The 10,508-nt window shown below is 42.1% G+C and overlaps 1 protein-coding gene across 1 annotated transcript in view; it reads left to right on the top strand.

Annotated features, from left to right (window-relative positions):
- Nucleotides 1-7,782, top strand: part of WDR49 (WD repeat domain 49) — a 178,403-nt gene extending 170,621 nt beyond the window's left edge. The window contains exon 19 of the mRNA XM_042456108.1: nucleotides 7,413-7,782. The gene's annotated coding sequence lies outside the window, so the exon portion shown is untranslated. The remainder of the gene's footprint in view (nucleotides 1-7,412) is intronic.
- Nucleotides 7,783-10,508: the final 2,726 nt, after the last annotated feature.

The following is a 10,508-nucleotide window of genomic DNA, read 5'->3' as shown; positions in this document are numbered from 1 at the left end:
TATCTATCTATCTATCTATCTATCTATCTATCTATCTATCTATCTATTGAAACAAATTTTGCCCACCGGTCCTTTCCACTTAGTAGTTTGTGTTGGTTCCTACATCAGTGGAATGGTGAATCTGTTCTGAGTTCTGAGCTATCCAAGGTGCTCACACTGTTTGGGACATAATATTTGGGAGATGAAATTCAACCTGCTTTGTTGCCTACATTCAAAAACTGTACTTCCACCTTGGATAATCCTGTGTAGTCTAAGCTAAAATGCACACCAAATTAACTGCCCCACTGATATGGAAGCTGCCAGCTATCATTGGATTTGTTTACAGTTAACAATCATGTAATAGTCTCAACATGCTGATTTTTCTTATCTTGCCTGAACAAGTAGCTTCTATATTAGTGGAGCAGTGAAATTGGTCTGCATTTTGTCTATAAGCCGCCTTGGGTCCCTTCTGGGAGAAAGATGGCATATCTGTTCTCTAATTTGTTTGCTCTTCACATATCAAGCCTTTCTCAATAGAATTTGTCAAAAAGGCATACTTAGAATCATAGAAATGAGAGTTGGAAGAGACCACAAGGGCCATCCAGTCCAACACCCTGCCATGCAGAAAATCTAAATCAAAGCATACCTGACAGATGGCCATCCAGCCTCTGTTTAAAGACCTCCAAGGAGGGAGATTCCACTACATTCCAAGGGAGTTTGTTCCACTGTCAAACAGCCCTTACTGTCAAGAAGTTCCTCCTAATGTTGAGGTGGAATCTCTTTTCCTGTAGCTTGCATACATTGTTCTGGGTCCTGTTCTCTGGAGCAGCAGAAAACAAGCTTGCTCCCTCCTCAATATGACATCCTTTCAAATATTTAAACAGGGCTATCATATCACCTCTTAACCTTCTCTTCTCCAGGCTAAACATCCCCAGCTCCCTGAGTCGTTCCTCATAGGACATGGTTTCCAGACCTTTCACCATTTTAGTCACCCTCCTCTGGAAACGCTCCAGTTTCTCAATATCCTTTTTGAATTGTGGTGAGAGTGGCAAATTCCTAAGGAAGTTTCTTGTTATGTCTGTCAAGAATTATTAAGGTGCCAGACATAAAGTTTAATGGCATTTTGATTGCTCCACCCAAATTTCTTCCTGCTCCCCCCAAATTTCTCAGGGCATTCAGTGAATTTGCCATCATGGAGATAGTGGATCCTCACTTTAGTTAACCACTGGTCCAGTTTGAATGAAGCTCTGCTGGTCACTTTCTGTCCAGGAAATTGGCACTGCAAAACTCCGGATCAATTGAGTGTATCTGTGGAAGAAATAGAAGTAATAATAATAATAACACTCAAGAGTGGTCTCAGACCTAGCGTGGAACAGTCCTGGAGTAGAGCACTGGCAAAAAATGAGTCTAGGAATGAGTGAAGATGCCAGCCACAGATGCTGGTGAAACGTCAGAAAGAAACCCTTATAGAAGATGGCCACATAGCCTGAAAATCCCTCAAAAAACTATGGATGCCAGCCATGAAAGCTTTCAACTTCACATTGAAGATGGAAAGCTTGCCTGTAACAATATAGATGCACAGGAAGGCTGTGACGAAAAAGATACAGAGCTTGGAACTAGCTAGGCACAATGAGTTACTGGTGTGTAGTTCCTTTCCCCAACAACAATGGTATAACTACATTGCATTGTGAATGTAACTTATTAAGGAATGACTCTGATTGTTCTGCAGTGTGACTCTAATTTTTTGTTAGGTTTATATTTACATGAGGGTGATTTTTCTAAAACTCAGAGGAACAATATCATCACATGGTTCTTGTTATCTGATATGCTTTGTGCTGTTGTTCTGTTGTGAGTGTTGAAACAAAGACAAAATGGACAGGAGTATGTTTTCTACTAAAGGCTGTCAGCTTGTAGCATTCATAAAAGTCTTTAAGAGACTTGGAAAGTTACTTTTCAAAAGTAATTAGCTACAGGCATCATTCCGAGGATCTCCAAAGTACTTAGTACCCGTTACAGTTAGATTTTTAAAAGTTACACTAGTTCTCAAAAGTAATTAAAAATAAGTGGTTTTTAAAACTCTAAAACCCCTGTAACTAATCCCTTTTGAAAACTAACTTCCAAATCTACTAATTTCATTTAAACTTTAAAATACTAATTTCATTTTAACTCTTTTTGTGTGAGAAAAGTTGCTGGAAATTAAAATGAAAGGAAAGTAGAAATTTATTTATTTGTGGAAGAGGAGGTGAGTCTTCTGTGGCTGTCATTTGCTGGCCATTGATGGGTGGATGTCTCAGTAGTTCTCTCTCTCTCTCTCTCTCTCTCTCTTTCTATCCATCCATCCCTGTAGGCAAAAGGGTAGCTTAGATGGTAGTAAGACAGTTCTTGTCTGCAGGTTTACAATCCAAATGTAAGAGATGGCATGTGTTACTGAGTTTGGTTTTATATAAATTTTGGGTGCCAAGCAATAAAAAATCATGACCCCTGACTGATCCCATCGCAAGCCGCCATTACCCTAAAAGCGAGCTGACCACGTAGTCAGCCAGCCCTGCTAGGCATGGTCAAGGAATAAGGTAGATTTAAACCTTAAAGAAACCAGTTCTGGGAGTTGCCCTACAAGTTTCGCAGGCAGCCCAAAGAGAAGAGGACAAAGAAGCAGCCTCTCTCCTAATGAGCAAGTGATTGTCTTAAACAGCTCTGCCATCCAGGTATTTGTCTTTCCCTGAAAGGTGTCAGACCTCTCCTTTGTATATCCATTGTGTAAGTTTCAGCTTAGACAAAAGATAGCCATCAAGTCCTTTGTTCGCCAGGCTGCCATAGCCTGAGGATATGTTTCACAGTATAAATAGGACTGAGATTTCTGCCCTCATTGGGCTTGTTGAGCTGAAGTTCCAAACCTCAAAACCTTGCTTGCTGAGCTGCTGCTCCAGGCTTGAGTTCTCTGAGCCTTGGGCTCCGCTGAAATCACTTGAGCTAAGCCAATGCTCACTGTCTCTTGGGCCTCTAAGTTAGCTTTGCCCGCTGGAACTCAGCTCCTAGCCCCCGCGGTCGCCACTTGTTTTCCCCATTCTCGCGGCCATGTTTCACCATCCCCCATCACTCGCATCCATCGCATTGGAGAAGACTCCCAAGGTAAATATTTCAACGGTGCCTCTATCCTTTCTCCTTTACTCCCAAACTCTCCCCCTCCCTTGCTTTAACATTGAATGTGTGTGTGCATGTGTGATCCCTTTGTTGTGTGGCTTTAAATTTATATTTTAATTGCAACTCATTGGTATTGGAGTCTCTGTTTCTTGGGGTTGGACTAGATGACCTCTGGTATACACATAGGGACACGATCCGCTGTGTGCGTTGTTAGGACACACCTCTCATAAATTTGAGCTAATTAGATTCCCCTAATTCGATCCTTCCTAACATATGCAAGAAAATGGGGTTTTTGGAAGGAGGAAAGGAAAAAAAAACAATTTCTTGTTCATAATGATTATAATAAGATTATAGTGCTACTTATGTGCAGCATTTGGGTCCAGGCATGATGGCGAGATGCCTCAGTGTTATTTGTTTTCCTTTGTGGCAATTTGGAAGCTGGAGGATCAGAATTTCATCAGCATTCGGGTCCAGGGTGATTGGTTTCTAAAGAGAAAGAAGCTGGGCTAACAATGTTAATCACTGTGGAACAGATGACATCAATCTATAAGCCCCACTTTCTGCTACTAACTGTATTGGGAGAGGATGGGCTGCAGTTGCTAAGTAATGAGGGAAAAAACACTCAATATATACATAGAGAGATGCTGTTATCACCAATTCTTCCTGAATATTTTTCCCCCTATGGATTCACTGGCTGGTCTTAGACTAGTGTCTTCTAGCTGTAGCTCCTCATCTTCCTCATCTGTAAAATAAGATCAATACCTTCAGGGGACTGAGCAGCAGTGTTGCCAATTTCCAGGAAATTCCCCGGTTTCCAGGTAATAAAAAGCCTTTCCAGGTAATTTCCGGGTATAAAAAATCTATGGGGAATTTCCAGTGAATTAAACCTTCCCATTGGGTAATTAAAAGCCCTTCCATTTATGGGGAATTATTTCACTTCCCACCCCCCAAGAATGGCCAAAAATGCCTTTCCCGCCCCAAAAATGGCTGACCCAGAAGTCCCCGCCCCCATTTGCCTTCCTATAGTGCTTTGCAGCCCTTTGACCTAGAAGGTCCGCCCCCTGACCCAGATGCCCCACCCCTGATCCAGATGCCCCGGGGAATTTGGGGGCATTTCAGGGATTTTCAGGGGGATTTCCTTTGATTGGTAACACTGCTGAGCAGACAGACAGGAAAAAGCAGGGCAATAACATTTCCCCCCAAATCAGTTGGAAACCCTGATGTCTACAGGGCTATTCCTAAGCTGGGCCAAATAGCCACAGGCAATCTGCACCCCTCTTGGTGCCCCCCCTCGCATGCATGCACACAATCATAAAAATACACCACCTGAGACTGGAATTACCTCCTTCCTTCCACCCAGCTGCTATCCCATTGGATGCCCCGTGTGAGCACACAGTCACATGAGTGATACACTGCCCATACAGTGCATTGGTGAACCCAGTGACACATTGGCAAAGCACAATCATGGAGCCCTCCTTCCCCCAATACATGATGACTCCCTCCCCTTCACCCTATGCCCACCATGTTAGACTGTCTGGTTTGTGTATGTCTTAATTACATCCATTTCATTATCAGAGACTTGCCATGTTTGTCGTACGTTCGCATCATGGGGTGTGTGATAGATCGATGGTGTAATGGACTGATAGTGCAGCTGGCCACTCATGCGTCTGTATGTTAAACCAAATAAAACATATGGTGAGCAATGGCTCTGGTGGCTGCATCTTACCAGTCCCAGAGTGCATGCTCCAGACTGCTTCCGTACACCATTTAATATTTTCCATATTCCTGTACTCACACCATGCTGCTTATAGTGCGATGATGCACATTTTTCACACTGAGATTGAGTATCAGAACTTTTTTGCTCCGGGTTTTAGATCCAGAGCATGGCTTTGTGTCAGTTTCCACCTGGTTTCCCATCATACGTCATCTGGACAGGTTGGCTTCCAGTTGATTTGAATTCGCTTTGTTTTGCCAGCGTAGACAACCCCAGATAGTACAATATTTCTTAACCTGTCCATGTACATTATGCTTTGACTCTACACACCCACCCACTAATTCATAGTAGTGTTCCTGCTTTCAATAAAAAAGGTACATTGAGCATATTAGATTAGTCAACATGCCCTCACTCCTGCTCTTAATTGAACATGGCTTGCTTCACATTCAGTCTCAGCCTGTTCTGTGCTCTCATTTAAAAAAAAAAAAAAGGGGGGGGGAAGAGCTCTGGCTATTATGCCAAATAAATAATACATTATACACAATCTCTGCTCTGGTACATTTATATTATATCTTGTTACATTACAATATATTATATTACAATTTTTATCATTCTTTTTTTCCTTCAGAATCCTTATTTGTTTCCTAACTGAACCAGATTTCTCTCTCTTCTTCATCTCACTCCAATTTTTAAAATAACAACTCAAAAAAAGAATGAACTATGGATGAATTGTAGTATGTTTGTTTGTTTTTAACCTGATTCCCCCATGCCCCACCGTTTAATATTTTACTGTATTTTAGGTATACAGTTCTTCACTTGGGCTGTGTCCACACTGCAGAAATAATCCAGTGGACACTGTTTTAAATGCCATGGCTTAATGGTGCAGAATTCTGGGATTTGTACTTTTGTGAGACATTTATCCTTCTCTGTCAGAACACACTGATGAAACAACAAACTACAGTTCCATGAATTCCATAGCATTGACCCATGGCAGTTAAAGTGGTGTCAACCTGGATTATTTCTGCAGTGTGGACACATCATAGGTTTCTTCTTGAAGGTAGCAATGAGTAATTCCTGCAATATTTTTCCTACTGCAAGAAAGTCTTCAAAATCCACACAGTTTTTGAAGGTTATTCACAGTTAGGAGCTATACAGACCATCCCAAAAGGGCAGTCTGCTGCCGCCCTTTTACTGTCCAGATAGGGCCACAGCAACCTCACACTTGAGCCCCAATCCGGCCTCCAGAGAGTGCAAAAAGGAGCTTCAAAAAGCAGCTCCTTTTTGTGCTCTCCAAGGGGCACCATAGCCACAGCAGTATGGCTTTATGATGCCCCTTTGGCACTGCATTGTGTAGATTCAGCGCTGGAGTCGCACCATGATGGCGCATGCTGTGTAGACTAGTGCCCTAACTCCACCCACAGGCTGTATAAGGCCTAATCCTGTGAAAAAATCCCATGTAATTATTCTGCAAAAAAATCAACATTTTTTGCACAGGGAAAAGCCTTTTCTGCATGGATTTTTTTTTAAAAACAGATATATTAATTCATTCACAGAATGCTGTTTTCTGCACATAAAATGCTGCAATTAGGGATTTATTTTGCATAAAATTCACATATGGTTGATTTGTATAGGAAACAGCATTTTTGTAAGAATTAATATTTCTGCATGGGAAATCCTCACCCCTCAAGTGGTGCTGGGAGGCATTTTGGAACTAATTTTTAAAAAAAATTGTGGAGGTTTGAGGACACTGGATGGGTTATGAGCCTCCCCACAAAGCCCTTTGGCCTTAACCTCTGACAGTTGCCCTTGTTTTAAAGATTATGTTTCGGCCATTTTGGACTGCCACTATTTTGAAGCTGTATTTATCTGTTACGTTCAGATTCAACATCTATAGCAATGGCAATAGTAAGTATAGTGGCGCCTCCGCATACGCGGTCTTTTTATAGGCGGCTTTGAGCATAGGCACTCAAAGCCGCCGGCACGCGCGGGGCGGAAGGGGTGGCGCGTCCCATTCAATTGAATGGGCGCGCACCCGTTGCGCCTCGCGTGCCGCCGCACCGCCATGCACAAGGCCCATTGGAAACAATGGGGCTCGAGCATAGGCGGATTTTTTTATACACGGAGGGATCCGGAATGGATCCCCCGCGTATAATAAGGTTCCACTGTACATTTCTGTATTGCTTATCATTGAACTAGCACTCCCTAAGCAGTTTACAGTGTGTAAGCCAATTGCCTCCAACAAGCTGGGTACTCATTTTACCAACCTACGAAAGGATGGAAGGCTGAGTGGACCTTGGAGCCCTGCCTAGGATTGAATTCACAACCTTGTGGCTGCAGTACCACTGCACCACCACGGCTCCTTAAGACTGAGTTGTTCTGTAGGTATATATGGCTGCTTTTATCTTGCCATTTTATTGTCAATATTGTCATCCTACTGTTTAGTTTAAAGCCACCCAACTCAAACTTTTTAGAACAGACACATTCACCTGGGCATCTTTCTTTTCAATTAGATTATGATGCTTCATGTTAAACAAATGTCTTCCTTTCATTAACTGAGTGTATATTTTTGTTTTTCTAGATTCAGATTTTACACAGCATTGATGGAAACTGGAAAATAAAATTAGAACCATTAACAAAAGCAAAGGTCCAGAGAGAGTGTTAAAATCTGAATTTGGATCCATTGGCAAAGTCAGAATACTAATTTCATTTTTGTTTCTTACATTTTTTAATGTATCAGAGACTCCAATTTGGAGACACAGAAATATCTCTATATTTGATCTGCTAGCAGGCTTCTGTGAAAAATGCCAGCACAACAGGCCCAATTGCACATTCAAGCCCTAAATGTCATTTCTTTGTACTTGAGAAAAAGAACGCTGAAGTTGGGGACTGTTTTTGGAATAAGATTTTGTTATGATAAACAAAAATCCAGTAAAGATATTGATGTTGTGTTTCTCCCATATAATGAATATTTAATTATTTTGAAAACATAAATACTCAGAAATGCAAAGTGACTGCTCCTCGATCATTGTGTTCAGAGATTTAGTCAAATGTGTGAGTTTACGCACTGTACTGGCATTATAGTAGGAATGGGCAACTTCAGGCCCTGGAAACAAATCCAGATCTTGTGGGGCACCCAATTTGCCATACACCCATCCCCATGATACCATCCTTTGCTGGTTTCTTAACTTTTCTATGGGGCCTGTTCCATACTCTCTAACTGTCTTGACATGGCAGGAACAGCCCTGATTAATCTTCTGTTATCCTGCCTTTTCAGTAGCTTTTAAAATGTTCTGGTTTCTCTCTCCTCTTCTTGCTTTGTCCTCAGCTTACTTCAGTTGCTTCAAACTGAGTTCCAAGTGGAAAAGTAGTTTGAATTTAACTAACTCAGAAGGGGAGAGGAGGAAGCAGAATCTTGCCCTGTTCAATAAACCAGGCAAAAACAAACTGCTGCAACCTCTCCTAACTTGTGTGTTCTTCCTCATTAATAACTTTCCCTGTCTTGAATACTTGCTTGGCCACATGTGTCCTAGTTTTTTAATCTGTGAAACACTGGGGTTATGTCATTCTAAAAGGCTAACTTGCCCCTTTAGAATGGCCCTGGGCTAAAATATGCTGATATTTTTGTCCCCATCCTTTTGCTTTTGACCTGATCCAGGAGTCAAGAACATCTCTGAAAATGAATTTGGCACTCTAACTGAGGCGGTGTACAGACTGCCCCTTTGGGGCGTCCTGCACCCACCCCTTTCCCCAACGGATCAGGGCCTCAGCTGCCACAGTGGCAGCCCTGAGGCCCTGATCTGCTGCTTTTCCAGGCTGCTTCCCTGCGGCCTGGAAAGGGATGTCCTTGGGGTTTCATGCCCCAAGGACACCCCCAACAGTGCCTGAGAAAGGGAGAAAGGGGCCACTCGGACCCTTTCTCCTTTGTGTTGCTGGCGCAGCCATGTAAAGGCTGCACCAGCGACACAAATGACGAAGGAGCTTCAGCAGTGCGAAGATATCATGTCCCTGCTGCCCCATTTGGAGGCAGCGCAGCTGTGACGTAATAGTGGTGCCCATCTAGAAAGGGCACCTCCATTACAATGTATTAGGGTTGCGGGGCGTCTGGAAAGGATGCCCCAAGGCAACCCTAGTACGCGTGCAGGCCAGTGCAAAGCGCCGGTCTGTACAGCGCCTGAAATTCGTTCCTCAACCTTTGGTTATGAGCTTGTTTGCAGTCACAATCCTGATCTCCCCTGTCTGCTTTTGTCCTTTCAATGTTCAGTGTAAACCTTTGAAATGAAATTTTGGGTGTGCACAGCTGAACACTTGAAGGCCAGCATTATGTTTATGACGTATGCAGGCATGAATTGCACTATGCATGCAGAATAGTTTTTTCCCTTTTTTGGACAATATGCAACAGTTGAATTCAACTGACAGATGTATAAACTGATTTGAAAACGTGGGACTATTGTGGATGCATAGTACCTTAAAGAACTGAGCATAGTATGTGAATGTGCATTACTTCTATGCATTCTACTTTGTGCATTGCATATTGCAACTGTACAATGGGTAGTCAGCAATTCACATTGTCCACTAATCCATATACATTGTTCTGTGTTGGTATTCACTACAGAATCTGTGTAATGTAACACCACCAATGGATATTAATGATCTGCAGAAATAATGTAGACTTTCTGACTTAGAGTGTAGCTACATTACATAGTTACAGCTGTTTGATGCTACTTTAACTGTTATGCCTGCATCCTATGGAGTCATGAGAGGTATAGTTTGTGAAGGTTCTTAACATTTTCTGCTAGAGTATACTAGTGCTGTAAGCCATTGAAGTTAAGTTTCATTTTCTTCTGTGTTTGATGTTTTTAAAATTTGGAACACTCTTATAAAAAATAAACTAATATTAGCCCACATCTGCAACAGGATAAATAAAAGAGGAAGTCATTCCCCATATAGCAAGGCTGCATTGTAGCTGCCTGACAGATAGTCGTTAAAAATGAGAAGCCTGTTAGGAGGGGAAAAGAGAGGAGAGAGTCCTAGTTTAATATGGACTTTTAAGATCTAAACTCTCAAAACTCTCTGGCTGGATGAGTTATTGTCATTTTTTTTCTTTCTCCATTTTTAAAAACACAATTTCAGTATAGGAGATACAGTATGGCATAGTGGCTTGAGTATGACTCTGGAGACCAGGATTTGATTCCCAGTTCACCCATGAAACCCACTGGGCAACTCACATGCTCTCAGCCTTAGGGAGGGTCAATGCCAAACCTCTTCCGAACAACTGTTGCCAAGAAAACCCCAGGATGAACTCCTTACACAAACCTAGCAGGAATGGATAATCCCACTTAATAAACAAAAGGGCGATCCACACATGTTCAAGATACAGACCAGAATCCTTTGGAAAGATTATACGCTCATAAATCCTGGTTAAGTTAGCAATTGTGCTATTTAGGCACTTGTGTAAGGAGATATCCAGCCCTACTTTTACAAGACATATCCACGTCTTCCTGCAATTAAATGACATGTGGGCACATCTCCTCCTTGTCTACTATAACTTCTACCTATCTTCTGATATTCTCTGTTCATGTATTTTCTCTGGTGGAGCTTTATGCTCCCCAGTTTGTAAAAAGAAGCTCTCACAGCTTTTATCTTTTGTATTTGGAGATTGGAAACAAAATCCATT

Source organism: Sceloporus undulatus, chromosome 3 (assembly GCF_019175285.1).
Source record: "Sceloporus undulatus isolate JIND9_A2432 ecotype Alabama chromosome 3, SceUnd_v1.1, whole genome shotgun sequence".
Classification (NCBI taxonomy): domain Eukaryota; kingdom Metazoa; phylum Chordata; class Lepidosauria; order Squamata; family Phrynosomatidae; genus Sceloporus; species Sceloporus undulatus.
The sequence above is the reverse complement of the archived record's forward strand: the minus strand, read 5'-3'. Positions and strand labels throughout refer to the sequence as shown.